Source organism: Cavia porcellus, unplaced genomic scaffold, assembly GCF_034190915.1.
Source record: "Cavia porcellus strain 051 isolate PalLab524CR breed Dunkin Hartley unplaced genomic scaffold, mCavPor4.1 scaffold_3, whole genome shotgun sequence".
NCBI classification, from domain to species: domain Eukaryota; kingdom Metazoa; phylum Chordata; class Mammalia; order Rodentia; family Caviidae; genus Cavia; species Cavia porcellus.
The window spans coordinates 83,034,396-83,056,126 of record NW_026947486.1 but is presented as its reverse complement, the minus strand read 5'-3'; the positions used below and the strand labels follow the sequence as shown (position 1 = coordinate 83,056,126).

The window sequence follows — 21,731 nt, the reverse complement described above, 5'->3', positions numbered from 1 at the left end:
ATGGATTTTATGTATTTAATATACCAAGCTATCATGGATACTTTAAAATTGTATGATATTGCTTTAATAACAATAATAAACTCAATACGTTAGCAGTGTTTCTATTTTTCACTTTTAACTTGATTTTTATTTTAATTTTTATTAGTAAATGTTGCAATACATGCAGTTTACAGTACTTTGGGGAGTGGGTACATGCACAAAATACAGCTTGATTCTTCTTTTTAAACTATGCCCTTCTTCTCTGCCTCCCTCCCTCCTTCTCCTCTAAATCTGCCTTGCTCATTTTTCTTCTTGTTAATGTTAGTAATCTTATCCCATGTTGAAAACATAACATTAAAGAAGCCTGTTTATCCATCAATTGGATAAAGAAAGTATTGTATCTCTATATGATGGTATACTACTCAGCTGTTAAAAAGAACAAATCTGAGACATTTACAGGAAATAGATGGACCTGGAAAGTATAATGTGAGAATAAAATAAGACTGTAATTTTTGATAAAAATTTTAGAAGTGTGGCCTTGTTCTACATTTTTAAAGTGGTTTTAATGTCTAATCTAAGAGAAGTGAGATTTTCATACACAATTTTACATTCAATGTGTTATATTGTGTTTATTGAAATGTATGTGGCAAATACAATAAGATATACATATGTAGTTGGAAAATTAAGGAATATTTAATAATACTTTCAGTTATTTATGCATATTCTTCTTTGATAGTACAACAAAATTAGGTAAGCTTTAGTTCAGGGGTACATTTATATTGAAAATAAGTTCATAAGAATTAAAGTTTCATCTGTTAAATCAAAATGCAAGGTTATAATTTTGCATCTTTATTGTGACTTGGTATTCATGTTTAATAAATTTTATCATTAGCAAGAAATTGTCTTCTTTTCTTCGTTGTCTTTGTTGTATTCTTTGAAGTGAAAAGTTGACTTTACTCAGTCAAGAAAAAAAATCCTGTCAAATATCCAATTGTGAATTAACACACTTTGTCACTATGTCAAATGGAAAATGGTGTTCAATAGGAAACTTGGTCAGCTCAACTAACAAGTCAATCACACAAGTCCTTTTCTTTAAGAAAATCAAAGGAGTACTCTATATGTAATTTTCATTTTTCACACAGCATATTGAAAGATATGTCATCGAGGACTGGTATTTCATAAAGTTAATAATTATATTAAGGGTATTCTTTAGTAACTGAACTCTTTCTTTCCTCTTTCAACACTCCTGGAGTGTTGTACAGTAAAGAATACATATAGAAGGGTGTTTTGGTAATACATGCAACATTACATTTTATTTTACTTTATAAATTGACATGTAACAGTAATGCTAATTTATGGTACAGAGTATAATTTAATATATGTATATGATATATTGTTTAAATAGCTGTGACTACCATTTTCATCTCTAAAAGGCTATCCCAAAGGCTATCAATTCTAGGTGATAGTAACCTCCAAATTATTCTTTTCTATTTATTTTAATTCCTATGTTACTAACAATCAGACTAAGCTCTAAGAAGACATCACCATTATCCTACAATGCAATACCTCTGCACTACTCACTCTATCATCCTTTTTCTTCCCACTTCAGAGAGTTAATGAATGCCTTCATTTTTATGAGTATCATACTTTGCTTTTCTTAATAAATTACCATATATTATTCATTCTTTTAAAATTTATTTTTAATTAATACATAAAAGTTATAAATATTAATGGGGTGCCATATAATATTTTGATATATGCATTGCTCACAATGCTTAAATCAAGTTAAATGTGTCTATGTCCTCAAACACTGATCATTTATTTATGGTGGGAGCTTTCAAACTATTCCACTTATGTGAAATGTAAAGCATATTATTATGTATAGTTTCTCTGCTGTGCAATAGCCAGCCAGAAACAGTACCTATCAAAATATATTTCAGTACACACTGATGCTTGCTACCCACTTATAAACTTTTCACCACCCATCCCATCTCCCCAGCCTCTGGTAACCACCAATCTAATTTCAACTTCAATGAGAACATTTTTAATGCTATTCATTCTTAAAAATTAAAAGTTATCTTTTTTGATTTCTAAAATTTATATAAATTGATTAATATTGTACGGTATGTATGATCCCTTCCTTTCTCAATATTATAACTGATGACTTAATCCCATGGTTATAAATAGACATTATCAATTTTCTTTCCTGATTAGTGTCATAGAATGTAAATATACCATGACTTATTTACCCAGGTCTACTCTTAGGCTTGTGAATTATTCCTCATATATCATGCTTGTGTCTTTATACTATTTATTGTTTCCTATTATGTGCAGAAATTTTTAAAGATGGATTTCTCACTTGGTTATTTTTATTTAACTTGTTTTGGTGTCATATTCAAGAACTAATTTTCAAATAAAATGTCCTGGTACTTCTATAACTTTTTAAGGCTTAGTTCCTACATTTTGGCCATAAATGTATTTTGGGTTAATTTTGTAGAAGTTATGATGTAAGAAACAAACTTTATTTATTTTTATGCTATTATTTATTTAACTCTGTACAGGCTGTGACATTAGTTGCTATTTTAAAGATCATATCCTCATCTTTTCAAGGTTTAAATATGAGTCCTCTACTTTGTTCTCTACAGATAGGTCACTATGGGAATCTTCATGAAAATACCATTACATTTTGATTATTGTAGCCTTACAATGTATTTTGAGATCAGGAACTGTTCATCATCAAATACTATATGACTTCTTAAGGATTATTTTGCATATCTGATATTTTAAGATTCCATGTGAATTTGGGGTTATTTATGTATTTTTGTAAAAAAGCTGATAGGGATTACATTGACTGTAGATCATTTTAACGAGTACAGACATTATTGTTACATTTTATAATTCATAAATATGGGACTTTTTAATTTCTGTGCTCTAATTTCTTTCCACAATGTTTTATAGTTTTAAGTGAATAAGTCTTTTACCTTCTAGGTTTATTACCAAATATTTTATTAATTTTGATGTTACTGCAACTGGAATATTTTCTTAGATTTTTAGGGAGTTATTCATTTTTGATGTGAAAAACTACGACTGACATTTTTTAGTATTCATTTTGTGTATTACAGCTTTGATGAATTGCTTTGTTAGTTCTAAAAGTTTTCCTGTAAGATGTTTCATACAATAATGATCATGTTGTCATCAAACAGATAAACAATTTCTTCTTTTTCACCTGAGGAGGGTTTTTTTGTGGCCTAACTATCTTGGCCTGTACTTTCAATACTGCATTAAATGTAAGTGGTGACAGTGGGCATCTTTTTGTTATTCTTCTTATTGACATTAAAGTGCATTTTTCAGTTATTATTAATTATATTAGCTGTGGCATTGTTATGTATTGGCTATACTACATTGTCTCCTATTCTTGGCTTTTTAGTGTTTTATCATGAAAGAGTGTTAAATGTTTTTAAATTTTTTTATGCATTAGTTTAAGGGATCATGTGATTTTTTCCCTTCATTTTGTTGAAGTGGTGAATTGCACTGATTAATTTTCATACGATGAATCATATATGAATTCCAGGAATATATTCTACTTGGCATTGTTATATGATACTTGTAATATGTTGTCGAATTCAGTTTGCTGATATTTTGCTGAAGATTTTAACATTAATATTCAGCAAGGATACCCATCTGTACTTTGTCATGCAATCTGAACAGTACATCATGCCAAACATCGCATGATCACAACTCTTGCCTCTGTCACTTACTACTTTGATACACAAGTGCTTTTGATTACAAGCAGAACAAACTATTCTTACAAACCAAGATTTTACTATATTTAAATGTTCTTGATGCTTTTTTGAGTGAAATTGTTTTCCTAATTTCATTCTCCTTGAGTTCATTATTGATATGAAAAATTCAATTGATTTTTGTGTGTTGATTTTGTATCCAGATACTTTTCTGCGATTTCTGAAATCATTTATTAATTCTAAGAGATTTTGCTAGACTTCTGTGGGATTTATACATAGTATATTATACCATCGGAAAATAATAATTTGGCTTCTTCATTTTCTATATAACTCATTTTCATTATTCTCTCTTCCCTGATTTCTCACTGTAATGCTTTGAGTACTATGTAGAAGAGAAGTGTTGGCATTGAACATTTTTGTCTTTTTTCCTAATTTTAGAGGGAAAGCTTTCAGTTTGTTCTTTGATTTGTCATAAATGCCTTTTGTCAGATTCAAGCAATGTCTTTCTATACCTATTTTCTCCTGTATGTTATTATGAAGGGGTGCTGGATTTTGTCAAAAGCTCCTTCCGCACCTCTTGATGTGACTTTGACACTTTTCCCTTGCTTCTGTTTATGAAATGCGTTACATTTATTGATTTATGTATGTTGAACCATCTTTGCAACTTTGGGATGAAAACTACTTAGTCATGAAATATTATTCTTTTGATGAAGTGTTTCATTCTATTTGCCAATATGTCATCAAAGATTTTAACATCTATATTTACTAAGGAGATTGGCCTATGGTTTTATTTTCAGTTGGATATTTGCCTACTTTGGGGAGCAGATATTTTCTTCCATTCCACAATTTGCCTTTCCAATTAACTGTTCTTTTTCTGTTCAGAAGCTCTTAAAATTTAAGCAATGTCATTTGTTTAATTTTGTTTCTGTTACCTGTGTTTTTGATGTCCAACTAAAAGAAGCATTACCCTGAGCCATGTTCAGTAGTTTCCCTATGTTTTTGAGTTAATGTGTTAGGAGTAAAGGGTTAATATTGTATGAATGTTATATAATATTGTATACAGGTTAATATTGTATGTTTTTGTTACAGTGCTAAAGGAAACAGATATTGACAGTGCTGGAAATGGGGGAAGAAAGTCTAGGACTGCTAGTTCCAGAAGTACAACAACATGATTTCTGAGCAGAACAAGCAGATAGGTTCTAGCCTTGGTATCAGTCTCCAGTGCTCCTGCTCTACTTTTGTCCTATGTTTGGGGCTAATGGTAGCGGATTTCCACTTGGCATAGAGGCACTATATACCAGTTTGTGGGGCCAGGTGAAATTGGTAAAATATTTGCTACCTTTTTCATCTAGTGTTTTGTTTCACTGGTTTGTTGTCATTGCCTAATTGTACCCTAGAGCTTTCACAGAACCGTTCTCATCTGTGGATACTTGCCACTTTTGTGAGGGCACAAGGGCTGTGACCTTCTACTCTGCTTTCTTTCTGATGTCTGTCCTTTCATCTCCTTCTGAGGATTTAAGCTAGATTCATAGATTATCACTTTTCAACATTTCATCTTCTCTAATACATGCATTTGAAGTGAAAAATTCCCTCTTTAGTTCACTTTAGATGATTCTCAGAAAAAGCATTTTTGTTTTTTTTTTATTCAGCTCTAATACTTTTAGCTTTAATAAATATATGTATAAATGTATAAATGATTTTTAGGGTGTGTGTGTGTCTGTGTTTCAGGGCTGCATATTGAAGCTAGTGCCTCTTAGGCTAGGCAAGTTGTCTACCACTGTTATGTACCTAAAACTATGAGGATTTTTTGAAACACAATAAACAATAAATTTTTGGTTCAGAAGATGATTTGAATTTTTCTTTAAATAATGAAGTTAAGCATATTCACAACTACTAATAAGACTGAACTGTTTACTGTAGATTCTCTTTCATAATTTTATAACATCAGTGTTATGTGTATCAGCTGTGTTTCTCAAAATGAAGTGTTTCTTTGTTCTTTATTTCTAATATTTATTTTGGTTCTAAGACCAGTTTGTGTTGTGTATGTTCTAACACAAAATTAATAATACACTTGCACTTTCATGTCTTTGATCCCCACTTCCTTATTTAACATTTTCCCATCTGTCTATTTTACTAACATGTTGTTCTTTAATTTCTTGAACAGTTTCTACCATATTCAAATTTTTCATAGTTTATATGGATTTTCCTATATAGTTAAATTTGCCATTTATACTCAGGGATACTTATTTTTTCTTTCCAACATACATGATTTTTATTTCTTTTTCCTGTTTCCTTGTATGATATAGAAATAGGAATACTTTGTTTCCTTGAATTGAAGAAGAAAACATCCAACATTTTAAGCATTAAGTATATGATTTTGTAGTACAATATCGTGTTAAATAGTAATATGAATACTCTAAAAGTTTTCAAATCAAAATTGTAATCCTTTGATAATGAAAGCTATGACTCTAACTACTGTTTAAATTTGTCTAAGGTCCCTTGCATCTAATAATATGACCACATACAACTATGAGTATATGAATTTTTATTGATTATATAATGCTAAACAAATTTTGCTTTCCTAGAATAAACTTTATAGGACACAATACAATTTCCCTCTTATTATAAATTACTAAATTTGATTTTTGAATATTTTAAAGATATTGATATCTATGCTAATGATATACATTAATCTTCAGTTTTTACTTTAATGTTTATGTTCTTTGGCATCAGGATAACTTGGTTTTATAAAACAAATTTTGAAGTATTTCCACGTCTACTTCTTAAGATATTCTATGAAGTGATGTTATTTTTATTTTACTAAAACTAAACAGAGAAATTGTTTTGCTATTATATTTTCTTTGTTGAAAAATGAGTTCAAGTTTATGCAAGATGAGTTCAACTTTTTAAAAAGATTATCTCATTATTTATTTCTTAAGTTACTGTTAGTAATTTGTGTCTTCTGAACAATTAAACCATTTTATGTAAGATGACAAATTTTGGACCATAGAACTGCTCCAAATAATATCTTACAAGCACTCTTAAGTTAGACAACAAAGTTCTTATCAGGAATAAATACTATAAGGCAATACTGTAAAATTCTCGAATTGCGGAGTATAAACATTCATCAACCTATGATTTTAGACTCAGCTAGTGCTTCATTAACAATAAGAGTGAATGACATGGAATTCTACAAGAAATACAAAGAAGTCTTAATGCTGACACACCTCCAACTCTTCAATGAAATTGAAAGGGAACCAATTCTTCCTAAGTCATTTCTGGAAGCAAATATTACTCTAGTACCAAAACCTGAGAAACACCCGAATAAAAAAGAGAATTACAGGCCTATCTCCCTAATGAACATAGATGCAAAAATTCTCAATAAAATATTGGCAAACAGGATGCAACAAATCATCAAGAAGATTATACACCACGACCAAGTGGGATTCATCCCAGACATGCAATGATGGATCAACATGCATAAATCAATAAAGGTAATCCACCATATCAATAGAACCAAAAGGAAGAATCACGTGATCATTTCTATAGATGCAGAGAAAGCTTTTCATAAGGTCCAACACTCATTCATGACAAGAACCATATAGAAAATTGGAATAGAAGGTCTTTACCACAAGATGATAAAGACCATCTATGACAAACCAACAGCCAGCATCATATTACACAGCCAAAAACTGAAGACCTTTACCTTAAAATCAGGCACAAGACAATGCTGTTCCTTATCACTGCTTCTATTCAGCATAGTACTGGAAATACTAGCCAGAGCATTTAGACAACAGAGGGAAATAAAAGGAGTAAAGATAGGAAAAGAGGAAGTCAGATTATCATTATTTGCAGATGACATGATGCTTTACATAAAAGATGCACAAAACTCCATTGAAGGACTCCTAGATATAATAAATAAATTCAGCAATGTAGCTGGATACAAAGTCAATATTCAAAAATCAATAGCACTCCTATACACTAACAACAAAATCAGTGAGAGAGAAATAAGAGAAGCCACACCCTTCACACTAGCATCCAAATAAATGAAATACTTAGGAATTACTCTCACAAAAGAAGTAAAAGGTAAATACAGGGAAAATTATACTGAAAAAAGAAATCGAAGAGGATCTCAGAAAATGAGAAGACATCCCTTGTTCATAAATAGGAAGAATAAATATTGTGAAAGTGGCCATGCTCCCAAAACTGTTGTACAGATCCAATGAAATCCCAATGAAAATGTGGCACCAGAAGAGACCTAGAGTAGCAAAGGCAATTCTAAGCAGCAAAGGTAATGCAGGAGACATCACAATTCCTGACTTGAAATTTTACTACAAAGCTACTGTAATAAAATCAGCATAGTACTGGAATAAACACAGAGCTGAAGATCAGTGGAATAGATTAGAACATACAACCCCAACTACAAACACAAGCAACCCACTTTATCTTTGATAAAGGGGCCAAACATGTTCAGTGGAAGAACAAGAGTCTCTTTAATACACGGTGCTGGAAAAACTGGCTCTCCACATGCAGAAAACTAAAACTACACTCATGCCTATCATCATGTACTAAACTAAAATCTAAATGGCTCAAAGATCTGAATAGTATGTGTTAGGAGACAAATTAGGTAAAAATCTTTAAGACATAAGAATATGTAGAGAATTCATAAACAGGAATCAAATTGCACAGGATATACTTCTCAGAATCAATAACTAGGATCACGTCTTATTAAAGAGTTTCTGCATGTTGAAAGAAATCTCCAGCATAGTGAAAAGAAAACCCACAAACTGGGAAAAAATATTAGTGAACTCTCCCTCAGACAATGCGCTTCTGTCTAAAGCATATAAAGAATGTTTAAAAATCAGATCCCCAAAATTCAAAGATCCAATCCAAAAATGGGCATCTGAGATGAATACACAGTTATGAGATGAAGAAATACAAATGGAAAATAAATACATGAAAAATTTTCATCATCATTAGTCATTAGAGAAATGCAAATTAAAACAACACTGGGATTCCATTTCACTCCAGAAAGAATAGCCCAGATCAAGAAAACTACCAACAACAAATGCTGGAGACTCTGTGGGGAAAAAGGAACACTCCTGCACTGTTGGTGGTCATTCTGGAGATTCCTCAAAAAACTGGGATTGGAAATCCTGTTTGACCCAGCTATTCCACTTCTAGCCATATTCCCAGAAGAACTGAAAACATCATACCACAGTAATATATGTGCACCCATGTTTATAGTAGCACAATTTGTAATAGCCAGATCTTGGAAAGATTCTAAGTGCCCATCACCTGAGAAATGGATAAAAAAGGTGTGGTATTTTTATAAAATGGAGTACTACTCAGCCATAAAGAATGATCACATTGAGATATTTATAAATAAATGGATGCAATTTGAGACCATACTCATAAGTGAAATAAATCAAACTCACATGTATAAATACCATATAGTCTCCCTATTGTAAGAAATGGTAAGATTACATAAGATTTTATGGTAATTATGATTCCCCATTACATTGCTTTGTAGCCTTATAATGTTTTCATTCATTAGTTGGAATGTTTTTATTCTGTTTTGTTTGATTTTATTATGTGTGATGGAATGAACATCTATTTTGAAGAAAACAAGACATTATGGCAGCCATTGCTGATTTAAAATTTTGCTTTGAAGTCCTACCATGCTTTTGTTCTTGTTTCCATTCATTCTATCATGTTGTGTCTTACTGGATTTTAATATGTGTGGTAGAATAAATACATTTTCTATGGAAAATTAGATGATATCATAGCCATTGTTGATTTTCTGTTATTTGGTTCTGAATGCCCTGTAATACTTTCATTCTCTTGAATGGTTTTATACTATTTTGTTATGTTTGATGCTATTGTATGTGAAGGTATGCTTAACTGTTTCATAAAAAGAGACATTATGGTAGCTACTGTTAATATCTGGTTGTCTTGTTGGAAGTGCTGTGTTGCTTACATTGTTTTGTTGTGATCTGCTTTGTTCTGTCCTCTTTTGTCTTCATCTCTTTAAAATATAACAAAATAAGAGTGAATTCACAACTTTCTGGTTAAATGATTTTCCAGCCCCAAAAATTTCTGAAGACCAACTATGCATTTTAATAAAAAGACATTTGAACCACATGTAGTGATGCACACCTGTATTTCTAGTACTCTGTTAGGGCCCTAGATTCAATCACATTAATTGAAAAAAATAACATTTGACCCAAAAAGTAAGTGAATGGTTTCAAAAGTGAAAATGAGTTGAGAAACTATAAAATATATGGTTAAATGTGAAAAAGTAGGGGCATCAAATAATCATAATATTGACAATTATGAACTCTAAAGGAAAGTTAGAATAAAATCTCAGGAAACATAAATTGAAAATGGGTAGATGATTACATTAATATTCATTGATGGTGAGAATGAGTTTTTTTATTTAATTTAAACATGTTAAATCAAATTTTCACATTAATGTATATTACAATATTTCCTAACAGAATCAAATGTATAAGTTCTAACCAAGAAGATCGAATGGTTAAATGACTTGAACAATCTAATGACGGGTCTGAATGAGAAAAAATTCAGCAAACAAGACTCATGAAGCTGAAAATCAAACACTGATGACAACCAGCATGATGTCAGTAGCATGACAGAATACAAAGCATGCACTCCTTTTTCACTAATGGGGACACAGATTCAACAACAATACACAAACCAATTCCTTTTCTGAAAAATCCAATATTATCAATAGATTTCTAAGACACAGGTGAGCATGAAACCAGTCATGTTGAACCTAGTAGGAAAAACCATGTTACTCCCATACCACAATGCTTTCATCAAATGACTGAAAATAAAACTTCCAACTAGCAACACAACATCTGAAAAATGTGCCGTGTTACTGTTATGGCTTATATAAGTGCTATGATTAGTAAGAAGAAACACATAGGGAAGCCAAACAAAAGAAAGTGAGAAATTTGAAAACTTGGACAAGGCTCAAGGATATCTCCCAAGTGTTTGAGTAATGGAAGTTTGGTCCCCAGTGTAGCAGTCAAAAGAAATTTCAGAACCTTCATAGGAAGACTTATTGGAAAGTGCTTGAATCATTAGGGGCTTTGCTTTTAAAGGATTAATGTGGTCTTTGTGAAACTCCAGTTATTTCTTGTGAGAAGTTGTTATAAATTGAGGCCACCACATATATTTCTGTTCTTCTGCACAGATATCTTTCCATTTGTAAACTACATTAGGCATCAATAGGGATACTTGTTAAAGCCCAAATACATGGGTATACCCAATTTGGATCTTTGATTGCTGAAATTATGACATGAAATAGAATCTTATTTTCTTTATAAGGCACCTAGCTTCAGATATTTTATTATAGCCACAGCAAATGGACCACTACAGAAATTAAAGCATATCACCACAAGAAATCAGCAAAATACAAAGAAAGAGAACAGAAAGGGCAATGAAAGAAAGATTACAAGACACATGAGAGAATAAAAAATGTCAATATTAATTTCTTCTAAATCAGCAAGTACTTTAAATGTAAATGAACAAACTTCCAATTCAAAAAAGAGTTGTCGAAAAGAATAAAAAATATATGGTACAGTATATGTACAAAATGGTATTTTATTCATATAAGGAAAAATGAAATAATATCATTAGCAGAAAAATGGATATAACTGAATATTATCATATTGGGAAAAATTAGCTATGAAAGATAAGGATCATAGATTTTCTGTCATATATGCAAACTGGTAAAAAAGAGAAAAGAAAACAGATGAACTGCAAATGCAAAACTGAATTTTAAAGAAGAAATAAGGGATCAGGGAAAGGGTAAGAGAGAGGAGGGCAAAAGAGGATAGAGCAGATGGTTATGATCAAAGCAAGCACAATACAAATAGTGACATAATACTATCACGAATATCCAAAGTTTTGAAAAATATGGAAAGGGAATCAAAAAAAATGGAAGAGGAAAGGTAATAACAAACTTCAGATGTGTTATTTACATGTACCAACTCCCCATGAGGAATGTAATCATTATGTCCCCTGGACTATACTTACAAAAATAAAATTGTAAACTAAATTAAGTATATGGTAGGATGTGCATAGGCTATATGCAAACATTTTATCAAACAATTTTATGTAAGGAGCTGCAACAACCACAGATTTTATTATGCTTTGGGGTACCAATCTCCCATAGATACTAAGGGATAGTTGTACTTGCAAAATTCACTTGTAAGCTCCAATTAAGTGAAATCAGATTACATATTTGAGAATCAAAAAAAATCGATAAAGTAATAGATAATTGTAGTAACAGATGCATTGCCATTGATTCCTCCTCTATACATTTATCCTCGCTTTAAGCACACTGATTCCAATGCTTTTGTCACTTTCTGAAGCAGTCTTGGGAGTGCTCTTTCATGTTTGTCTTTAGTAGTGTTTTCCTTGTGGCCTTCATGTCCTGAATTGATTTAATACATTAAATTTTCATTGTTGTTTGGGCTTTGGGATAGAGCCAAACATTGCGTGGTGTCAGCTCTAGTGAATAAGCTGGATGAAGACACACCATAAATTTTACAAGCCCATCTTTCTAGTGGATTGAGCTTGGTTGCAGCACTCACCAAATTTTTTATTACATTTCATAAAGACACTGAGGAATGAGAGCTTCCAGTATTGCTTAAGAAAGTGACAAGATTGATAGGATAAATGTTCAAAGTAGAGCATTTTGAAGTGGATTAATAATAGCACTGTGCCTTTTACTATACTAATTTTTAAAATATAAACATTCATCCTCTACTTTGGTCAAACGTTTACTCTGTATGTATGGAAATGTCAAAGTGAAACAAATTTATTTGTATAAGTAATAGAGTGAATAAATATCCTACAGAAACTCATTTTATATTTAAGTTCACATATATTGGCTGCAAATGGTATCCTAGAAAAAATATTCTGTGCAAATAGAAACCAAACACTAGAAGAGGTGATCAAACTTATAATATACACGACAGAATTTAAGTTCAAATTATCAAAAGAGGCCGGAAAGCATAGTCTTAAGACAAATTATATATATATATATATATATATATATATATATATATATCCAAATTAGAGCACCCAGATATATGAAGCTATGAAGCAAATATTGACAAATTGAAGGAGAAATAGGCATTGACAAACAATCATATATAGTGTATATATAATCATATATATATATATGTATATGTATCCAACTTAGAGCATCAAAATATATAGAGTAAACATTAACAAACTGAAAGAAATATTTACAGATAATAGGACATTGTGATACTCCCACTTTCAGTAACATGTAAAATACAGATCAATAAGGTGACATAAGACCAAATACATATAATAAGTATATATAGAACTATTTACCCAACAAAACCAGAGTATTCCCTCTTCTAACGAACACATGGAATATTCTCCAGAATAGGCCACATGTTAATCTGCAAAACAAGCCTCAACACATTTAGGAATACTGAAATCATACCAACTATCTTCATGTAAAAATGAAAGACTAAATAAAACCAGAAATAAAAGATGAGACACTAAAATTCATGCCACCAAAATAGAGAATTGTAAGACATTACTATGAAAAAATATATGCTAACAGTTTGGATAATCTGAAAGAAATGAATAAATTCCTAGAAATATAAAGCTTTCCAAGACTGAAACATCAAAAATAGAAAATTTGAATAGACTTATAACTAGTACAAAAACTAAACCAGTAGTCAAAAACCTTCCAACAAAGGAAAGCCCAGGACCAGATGGCTTCACTAGTGAATTACACCAAACATTTAAAGAAGAATTAACACCAATTATTCTCAAACTTTCAAACAATCAAAGAGGGAGAGCTTCCAAACATTTTTATAGTAAGCATTAATCTGATACCAACACTAAGAAAAGACACTACAAGAAAAGAAAACAACATACCAATATCCCTGATATGTACAAATAGGAAATATAAACCAAATACTAGTGAACCAGATTCAACAGTACATAATGATTCTACCCTGTATGAAGTGGGATTTATTCATGAAATGTATGGGTAATAAAATTAACCAAAATTAATCAATATAGGAATAAATTTCTAGTTACCTATGACCTCCCACCAAATCTGAAACAAGAGGATGTAAATCCTAAATAACAAAGAAATTGAATCACCAATACAAAGTCTCTTGACAAAATATCAATACCAGACAAGTCCATTTGTGAACTTTACCAAACTTTTAAAGAGGAACAATAACACAGAAGGCTTTCAAGCTCAGTCTATGATATAACGTCATCTTGATGCAAAAGTCAGACAAGAACACAAAGAAAAGGAAAAGAAAGATAAAAAGGAAACCAAACAAAACTATAGGCCAATATCCTTGATGAACATAAATGTAAAAGTCCTTAATAAAATACTCACGTGTAGGATTCAAAAATACATTTCCAATATCAAACACCATAATCAAGTTGGTTTCATCCCAGGGATGCAAGGATAGTTCAACATACACAAGTCAATAAATGCAATGCAATATGTAGACAGAAACCAGGGTAAAGAATCATGTGATCTTCTCAATTGACACAGAATTATACTCTGACAAAATGTCAATCTTTCATGATAAAATCCTGAGGAAACTAAGTATTGGAGGATCATTAGTCAATATTCTAAAGGCCATATATAACAAATCTACAGGCAACATCACTGTTAATGGAGAAAATGGACAATATTCCCTCTAAAATCAAGACAAAAAAAATAAGACCAAGATGTACACTCTTACTACTTTGACTCAATACAGTTCTTGAAACTAGCTACAAAAACTAGGCAATAAAAAATGAAAAATGATGCGAACAGGAAAGGTAAAAGCCGAATTATCTTTTACTTTCCGTATGACATGACTCTGTACCTGGAAGAAAGGAAAGACTCTACTAAAATACTTTTATAGTTGGTAAATGAATAAACCATATAGCGGGATATAAAATCAGCCTTAAGGAATTAATAGATTTATTATACACCTATAGGGGTCTAACTGAAAAAGAAATCAGGAGTACAATTCAATTCACAGGAGCTTCAACTTAAAATGTCTCTGGCCAGTGTTGTCCATGCATTCACAAGCAAGAGCAATAGCTTAGCTAATCTCTTCAAGAGACCTTTTGGAACAAAAGGAGTATGCATTCTCATGGTAGGCCTGGATGCTGCCATGAAGACAACCATTCTATACAAACTGAAGCTTGGTGAAATTATGAGCACCATTCCTACCATAGGTTTCAATGTAGAGACGGTTGAATACAAGAACATCAAGTTCTCCGTGTGAAACGTGGGTGGCCATGACAAGATCCAGTGACTATGGTGCCACTACATCCAGAACTTCCAAGCTTGATCTTTATGATAGGTAGCAATGACAGAGAGCATATAAACGATGCCTGTGAGAAGCTCATGAAGATGCTGGCCAAAGACAACTTCTGAGATGCTGTCCTCCTCACATTTGTCAATAAGCAGGACCTCCCCAGTATGATATATGTAGCAGAAATCAGACACAGCTGGGGCTGCACTCTCTACACCACAGGAACTGGTACATTCAGCCTATTTGTCCCACCAAAGGGATTCGGATCTATGAAGAACTGGACTGACTGTTCAACTAGCTAAGCAACAGAAGTAAAGCAGAACACCCTTCTCCTCCCGTTTCTTCTTCTCCAACCACCACTTTCCTCTCATGTGGCAAATGTGCATTTCTGTGGTCCTGAGTGCCAGAACCTGTCTCCATGGGTTGGTCACAGAGTACACACACTGTGCAGACCCAGCCTGCAGCCAGATTTTTATTTAATGTAAATATCTTCTGTTTCCACTGAGATACTTTTTGGTAATTCCTATGCAATATCACTCAGCTTTCTTATTGTAAAAAGAAATAAACTCTCTGTTATTTCTGATAATTCAACAGCTGAGAAGGGAGTCAGGTGCATGGGCACATGGCCTCCAGGAGCCACTGAGCTGTAGATTGGCATCAGGATACATTTGGTGGCTGGTTTTTTAACCAAAACTCATACATTTTTAGTAGTTAAAAATTACAAGATAAGGAGAACACTTAGACACATGGAAGGAAGACTAGAGCTAGGGTAGTTTTGCAGTTCACCTGGAACACTAGTCATCAAATCAGCTGTACCTCTAGGAACATAACATATGTGGTAAACAACTGCCATCTACTGCATGGTCACAGTAGACACCCTGTGGCCCACTCATCTTTGGGTCAACCGCATTCCATAGCATTGTGCTTGTACTCATGCTCATAACAGTCACCTGAGAGTATGCTGAATGACATGACAGGAGTGCAGGGCCTGTACTTACACTCACTCAGCATGCAGTTCGAATGGCAGCCACCATTCCCAATGCCCACTCAGACAAATTGGCCAAAATCTAGCTCTCACCAGCAGGTGAGAGTGTGTAAAGTAGCTTCTACCCTCAATGTGTAAGGGTCTAATTTGCCATCAGAAAAGATGACCTCAAACTTTCTCTTTCATATTTTGATAATGGACATGAAAAAACAAATAAGCACTAGCACAACTGTAATGTGAAATCTTAATAGCCCGCTAACAAAAATAGATGAATCAACTAGACAAAAATCAACAAAGAAATATTAACACTAAGCCAAACCTGTGAACAAATAGACTTAGTAAATTAGAGAATATTCCAACCCACAACATCGGAAAATACCTTCTTCACAGATGCACATGTGTTGCTTTCCAATATAGACCACATACTGGCCCATAAAAATATTTAATTAAATGCAAAGAAATTAAATTTCTCCCATGCATATTATCTGAGTATAACGCAATGAAATTGGACAAAAATGACAGAAGAAACCACAAAAACTACATAAACACTTCCCTAAACAACCAATGGATCACAGGTAAAATTAAAGAAGAAATTACAGCCTACAATTAAATGATAGTGCTGGTATAATATACCAGAACTTATGGAATGCAAATAAAAAATCTTATGATGGAAACTTATGGAGATGATTTCTCATATCAGCAAAACACAATGAGCTCAAAAAAGCTAATATTGAGTCTCTAACATCTAGAAAAAGAACAACATCAAATCTAAAGCTTGTTCAAGAGAGGAAATTATAAAGAGCAGAAATTAATGCAGTTGAGACTAACAAACAATACAAAGAATCAATGAATAGAAGAATTTGTTCTTGAAAAGGTTAAATAATATAAATAAAACCCTTAGCCAAACTTATCAAAAAGGAGGGCAGACTCAAATTAATGCAATTAGGAATGAAAAGGTTTAAGTCACAACAGATATGTAAAAATTCAGATCATCAATAGCTACTTCTTACAACAATAAGACGGAAAACACAGAAGAAATGGACAGATTCCTAGATATATATTGTTTTAGTTACTTTTATCTCATTTCTGGGACAAAATACCCAACACTCCTAAGTTTAAAAGCAGGAAGGTTTATTTAGCTCACTGTTTGTAGCAGTTTCAGTCCATAATCAGCTGGCTCCAACTCTAGGTGGCATGACAAAGGAGTAACCATACATGGCAACATAAGATACTAAAAGCAACCAAGGGAGAAAAGAAAGAGCAAGTGTCTTTCCCTACATTGTATTGTATGCAGCCTACCCATCCTAAGGTAGATGTAGCAATCACACACATAATCCCAGTATTACACCATGAATCAATCACAAATTCTAGATTCAACCACCTTTGAAAAGTTCACCCCCCATGACCACATGAGGCTTTGGAGAGGACAACCAGACACAAACTATAGCATTCTACCTCCAGATCCTCAAAGACTCATGTACATTTCTTTATATAAAGCATTTAGTCCATCTCTAAGAGTTGTCAAAATCATAGCTATTTCAACATTGCTGAAAAGTCCAAGTTCCAAGTCTCCTCTGAGATTTAATGTAAATTTTTAGCTGTGAGCCCTTGTAAAAATGAAAAGAAAGTTAAACACTTCCAACCTTTAAAGGCATATACAGACATTTCCATTCCAAAAGCTGCATACAGGGAAATACAAAGGAATGGGACCAAATCAAGTCATAATTCAGGCAAACAAACACTAAGTCCTGTGGTTCCATGGAAGGCTGTGAACACAAAAGGTTTGTATGGCTCTGCCCTCATGGCACTGCTGGTTAGTAGAGCTCCCATGATTTCTCCCTTGGGCTGACTTTGCTCTCTTCCAGCAGTTTTCCTCAGATGATCTACATTCCTGGCTTCTCCAAACTTTTTTTTTTTTTTTTTTGGTCTTTTTCCTTTTTATCGGTACCGGGGATCAAACTCACGACTGCCTGCTTGCAAGGCAGGCGCTTATGCTGCTGAGCTAAATCCCCAGCTCCTTTCTCCAAACTTCTGTTGTCTCCACTGCTTCTTCAGCTTCACCTTCACAGCTTCACATACTGCCCACACAGGGGCACATTAACTTGGCCTCCAAGGACTTCTGAAATCTTGGCAGAAGCCTTCTTGACAACACAACTTTGTCATTCTCCATGCACCTAAAACCAGCACCACATGGATGATGTCAAGGTCTGCTGCCAGCTGGAGCAATAACCAGGCTTCCCCCTTCTCTCAGCTGTAAGGGTTGAGTGTCTGGATCTCTGAGCACCCTTAATTCAATTCCAAGGAACAAATTTTCTAGGCTGCTGCCATTCTGAAACATGGTGTGGCTGCTGCCATTCTAGAATACGGTGCTCTGCAGCTTTTTTCTCAAAGCAAGCTCTTTCATTTTTACAATTTTGAGGACACAAAATGTGGAATTCTACTGCTTCTTGTGATCCCTGCCAGGTCATCTATTCCATTTTGTTTCTTCTCAGCAATCAAGATCTTTCCAGCTCTATCTTTGCAGTTACAGCTTTACTGGAACTTGCTTTTTGGCCAAACTCACAAACTTGACACTCTGGTTGGCTCTTCAGTCTTGATTCTCAACATAAATCTCGCTAAAATCTCCTATCTGTAACCATGCCACCAACTCAAAATTAGACTGCTTTGAAATTTCTTTTGCCAGAATAATTAGTCTGCTGCTCTTAATCTCAGTGTCAGGTAAAGTCTCTGAACATGAGCAAAATGCAAAGTTTCTACCAAGTCATAGCACACATCATTTGGAGTCCAATAGCCAAGTTTTTACCAATAGAAACCTGCCAAGTCTGGTCTTTACCAGGAGAATTTACAACAGCATTCTGGTCTGAGCTCTGACCACAATCTCACATACAGAGCTACCTAATGCATTACAGCTCTACTTTTTTAACCAGCATCTCCAAACTTTTCCAGAAAGCCATTCCCAAAGGTTTTGGAACCACGTGGTCAGGTATAGTCTCAGCAAAAACCCCATCCCTGGTACCAAATTTTGTCTCAGTTATTTTTCTCTTGTTGCTGGCATAAAATACCCAACATCCAAAGTTTAAAGTGGGAAAAAATTAGCTCACAATTTGTAGAAGTTTCAGCCCATAATTGGCTGGCTCCAAGGCAGGACTGTATGGCAGAGGGGCACCAGTTGGTGGCAGTGGAAGATACCAAAAGCAACCAAGGGAGGCAAAAGAGTATATTTTTCTTTCCCTTATACTGTATTCAAGGTACTTGCTGTATAGTGGGTTTAGCGCATGCACACACACACACACACACACACACACACACACACACACACACTGACAGTATTGGACAATGAATCAATCATAAATTTTACATTCAGACATCTTCAAAAAGCCCACCCACTATGACCACGTAAGGCTTTGGAGGGATATGGATAGGCAAACAATAGCACATATGAATTTTTAAAATTGATTCAAGAACTTGTAAAAATTATAAGTAATCCCATATCAGACAATTAAGTTGAAAATGTAATTTAAAACTTACAAGAAAAAAAGCCCAGGTCATGTTGGATTCATTCCTGAATTTTACAAGAAATTTAGAGACAATCTGATGCCATGACTGATAGAATTCTTTAGTGAAATTGAAAGGTAAGCAATACACCTCAAGTCATTCCTGGAAGCAAGCATTACCCTGATACCAAAAGCAGACAAGGCCCTAACCAAAATAGAAAACTATATTCCAATCTCCCTAATGAGCACAGACACAAAAATTCCCAATAAGATATTGGCAAACATAATGTAGCAAAATATCAAGATTATTCACCAGGATGAAGTAGGATTCATAGCAGGGAGGCAAGGTTGGTTGAATATGTGCAAATCAAAGAATTGTAATACAAACTGTAATAAAAAATGTAATACACCATATTGACAGGGTCAAAGACAAAAATCACAAGATCATATCAATGGGTACAAAAAACCATTTGTCAAAGTTCAGCACCCATTTATGATTAAAAAAAAACTCTACAAAAAATTGGAATAGTCTTTATATCAATCTTATAAAAGCCATCTGCAACAAACTAAAAACCAACATCATAATAAATGACAAAAACTGAAAGCTTTCAGTCTAAAATCAAGAACAAAATGAAGTTATCCACTAGCATCATTTCTATTTAAGACAGTTTTGGAAACATTAGCCAGAGTAGTTAGACAGGAAAAAGAAATAAAAGGGATAAGCATAGGAAAGAAAGAGGTTAAATTATAATTGTTTTCAGATGACACAATACTCTACATAGAAAACCCTCAAAATGTCACTAAAAGACTCAAAGATTTAATAACCAAATTCAACAGTGTAGCCGGATACAAAATCAACCCTTAAAAGTTAATCCTATTCCTGTACACAAACAACAAACATGCTGAGAGAGAAATTAAGGAAATAATACCTTTGTCAATAGCATTTTAAAAAATGAAATAGGAATTGATCTAACAAAGGAAGAAGAGGTCCACATATTGAAAATTATAGTACTCTGAAAAAGGAGATCAAAGAAGATAACAGAAAATGAAAGATAACCCTTGTTTATGGGTAGGAAAAGCTAATGTAGTAAAAATGACCATAATTCCAAAATTGCCACACATGTTTATTGCAATTCCTGTCAAAATACCATTAGCATATCTCACAAAACTATAGAAAACATTCCTAAACTTCATTTGGAACCAGAAGAGAGCTGATCTAGGCAACAAAGACAAGGAAGGGACATCAAAATCCCTAACTTGAAATTATAAATATGAAAGACTTGATAAAATAGCATAGCACTGGCAAAAAACAGACCTAAGGATCAATGGAACAGATTAGAAGATACAGAAACAATCACATTCACCCACCTTGTATATGACGAAGGGGCCAAGAACATTCACTGGAAGAAAGATAGCCTCTTTAATAAATGGTTCCAGGAAAACTGGCTTTCTACATGCTAAAGACTAAAACTAGAACCATATTTCTCAGCATATGCTGAAGTAAAATCAAATGGATCAAAGATTTAAATAATAAAACAGAAACACAAAATATGATGGAAAACAAAATAGGTATAACTCTTGAAGACATGTTCAGGCAATGATTTCATGATCAAAACATTGTTTACATGGATTCTTTTTTTTTCTACTGAGGATAGAACTCATGAGCTCGTTCTTGCCAGGTAGGCATTTATGCCACTGAGCTAAACCCCCAGCCCATTCATATGGAAAACACTACAAAGAATCAACAACTGGAATGATATCCTATTAGAAAGTTGTTATACAGCAAAAGAAATTACCAATAGAATGAAAAGACAACCCACAGGGTGGTAAAAATGTTATCCAGTTGTCTCAAAAAAAAAAAAAAAGATCTAATGTCTAGAACATATAAATAATTGAAAAAAAATTAGCCTTCTCAAATTGAAAGATTCAAACCAAATATTGACACCTGATATGAATACACACTTCTCAGAGGAAAAATTATAAATGGTAAATAAATATATGAAAAAATGTTTAATATCACTGGTCTTTTCAGTCATGAAAATTAAAGCATTATGATTTTATCTCTAGAAATAATGGATATTATCAACAAATCAACTAATAACAATGCTATAAGGGGTTAGAAAAGTACCTTTCTCCACTGTTGGTCGTGTTGACTGGTGCAATTATTGTGGAAATCAGTGTG

The 21,731-nt window shown here is 33.2% G+C and overlaps 1 long non-coding RNA gene and 1 pseudogene across 1 annotated transcript in view; one reads left to right on the top strand and one right to left on the bottom strand.

Moving 5' to 3' along the window:
- Positions 1–21,731, bottom strand: part of LOC134475370 (uncharacterized) — a 287,729-nt gene that overhangs the window by 44,688 nt on the left and 221,310 nt on the right. The gene's annotated exons all lie outside the window — the stretch shown is intronic.
- On the top strand, positions 14,807–15,470 carry LOC100718467 (ADP-ribosylation factor 1-like; annotated as a pseudogene).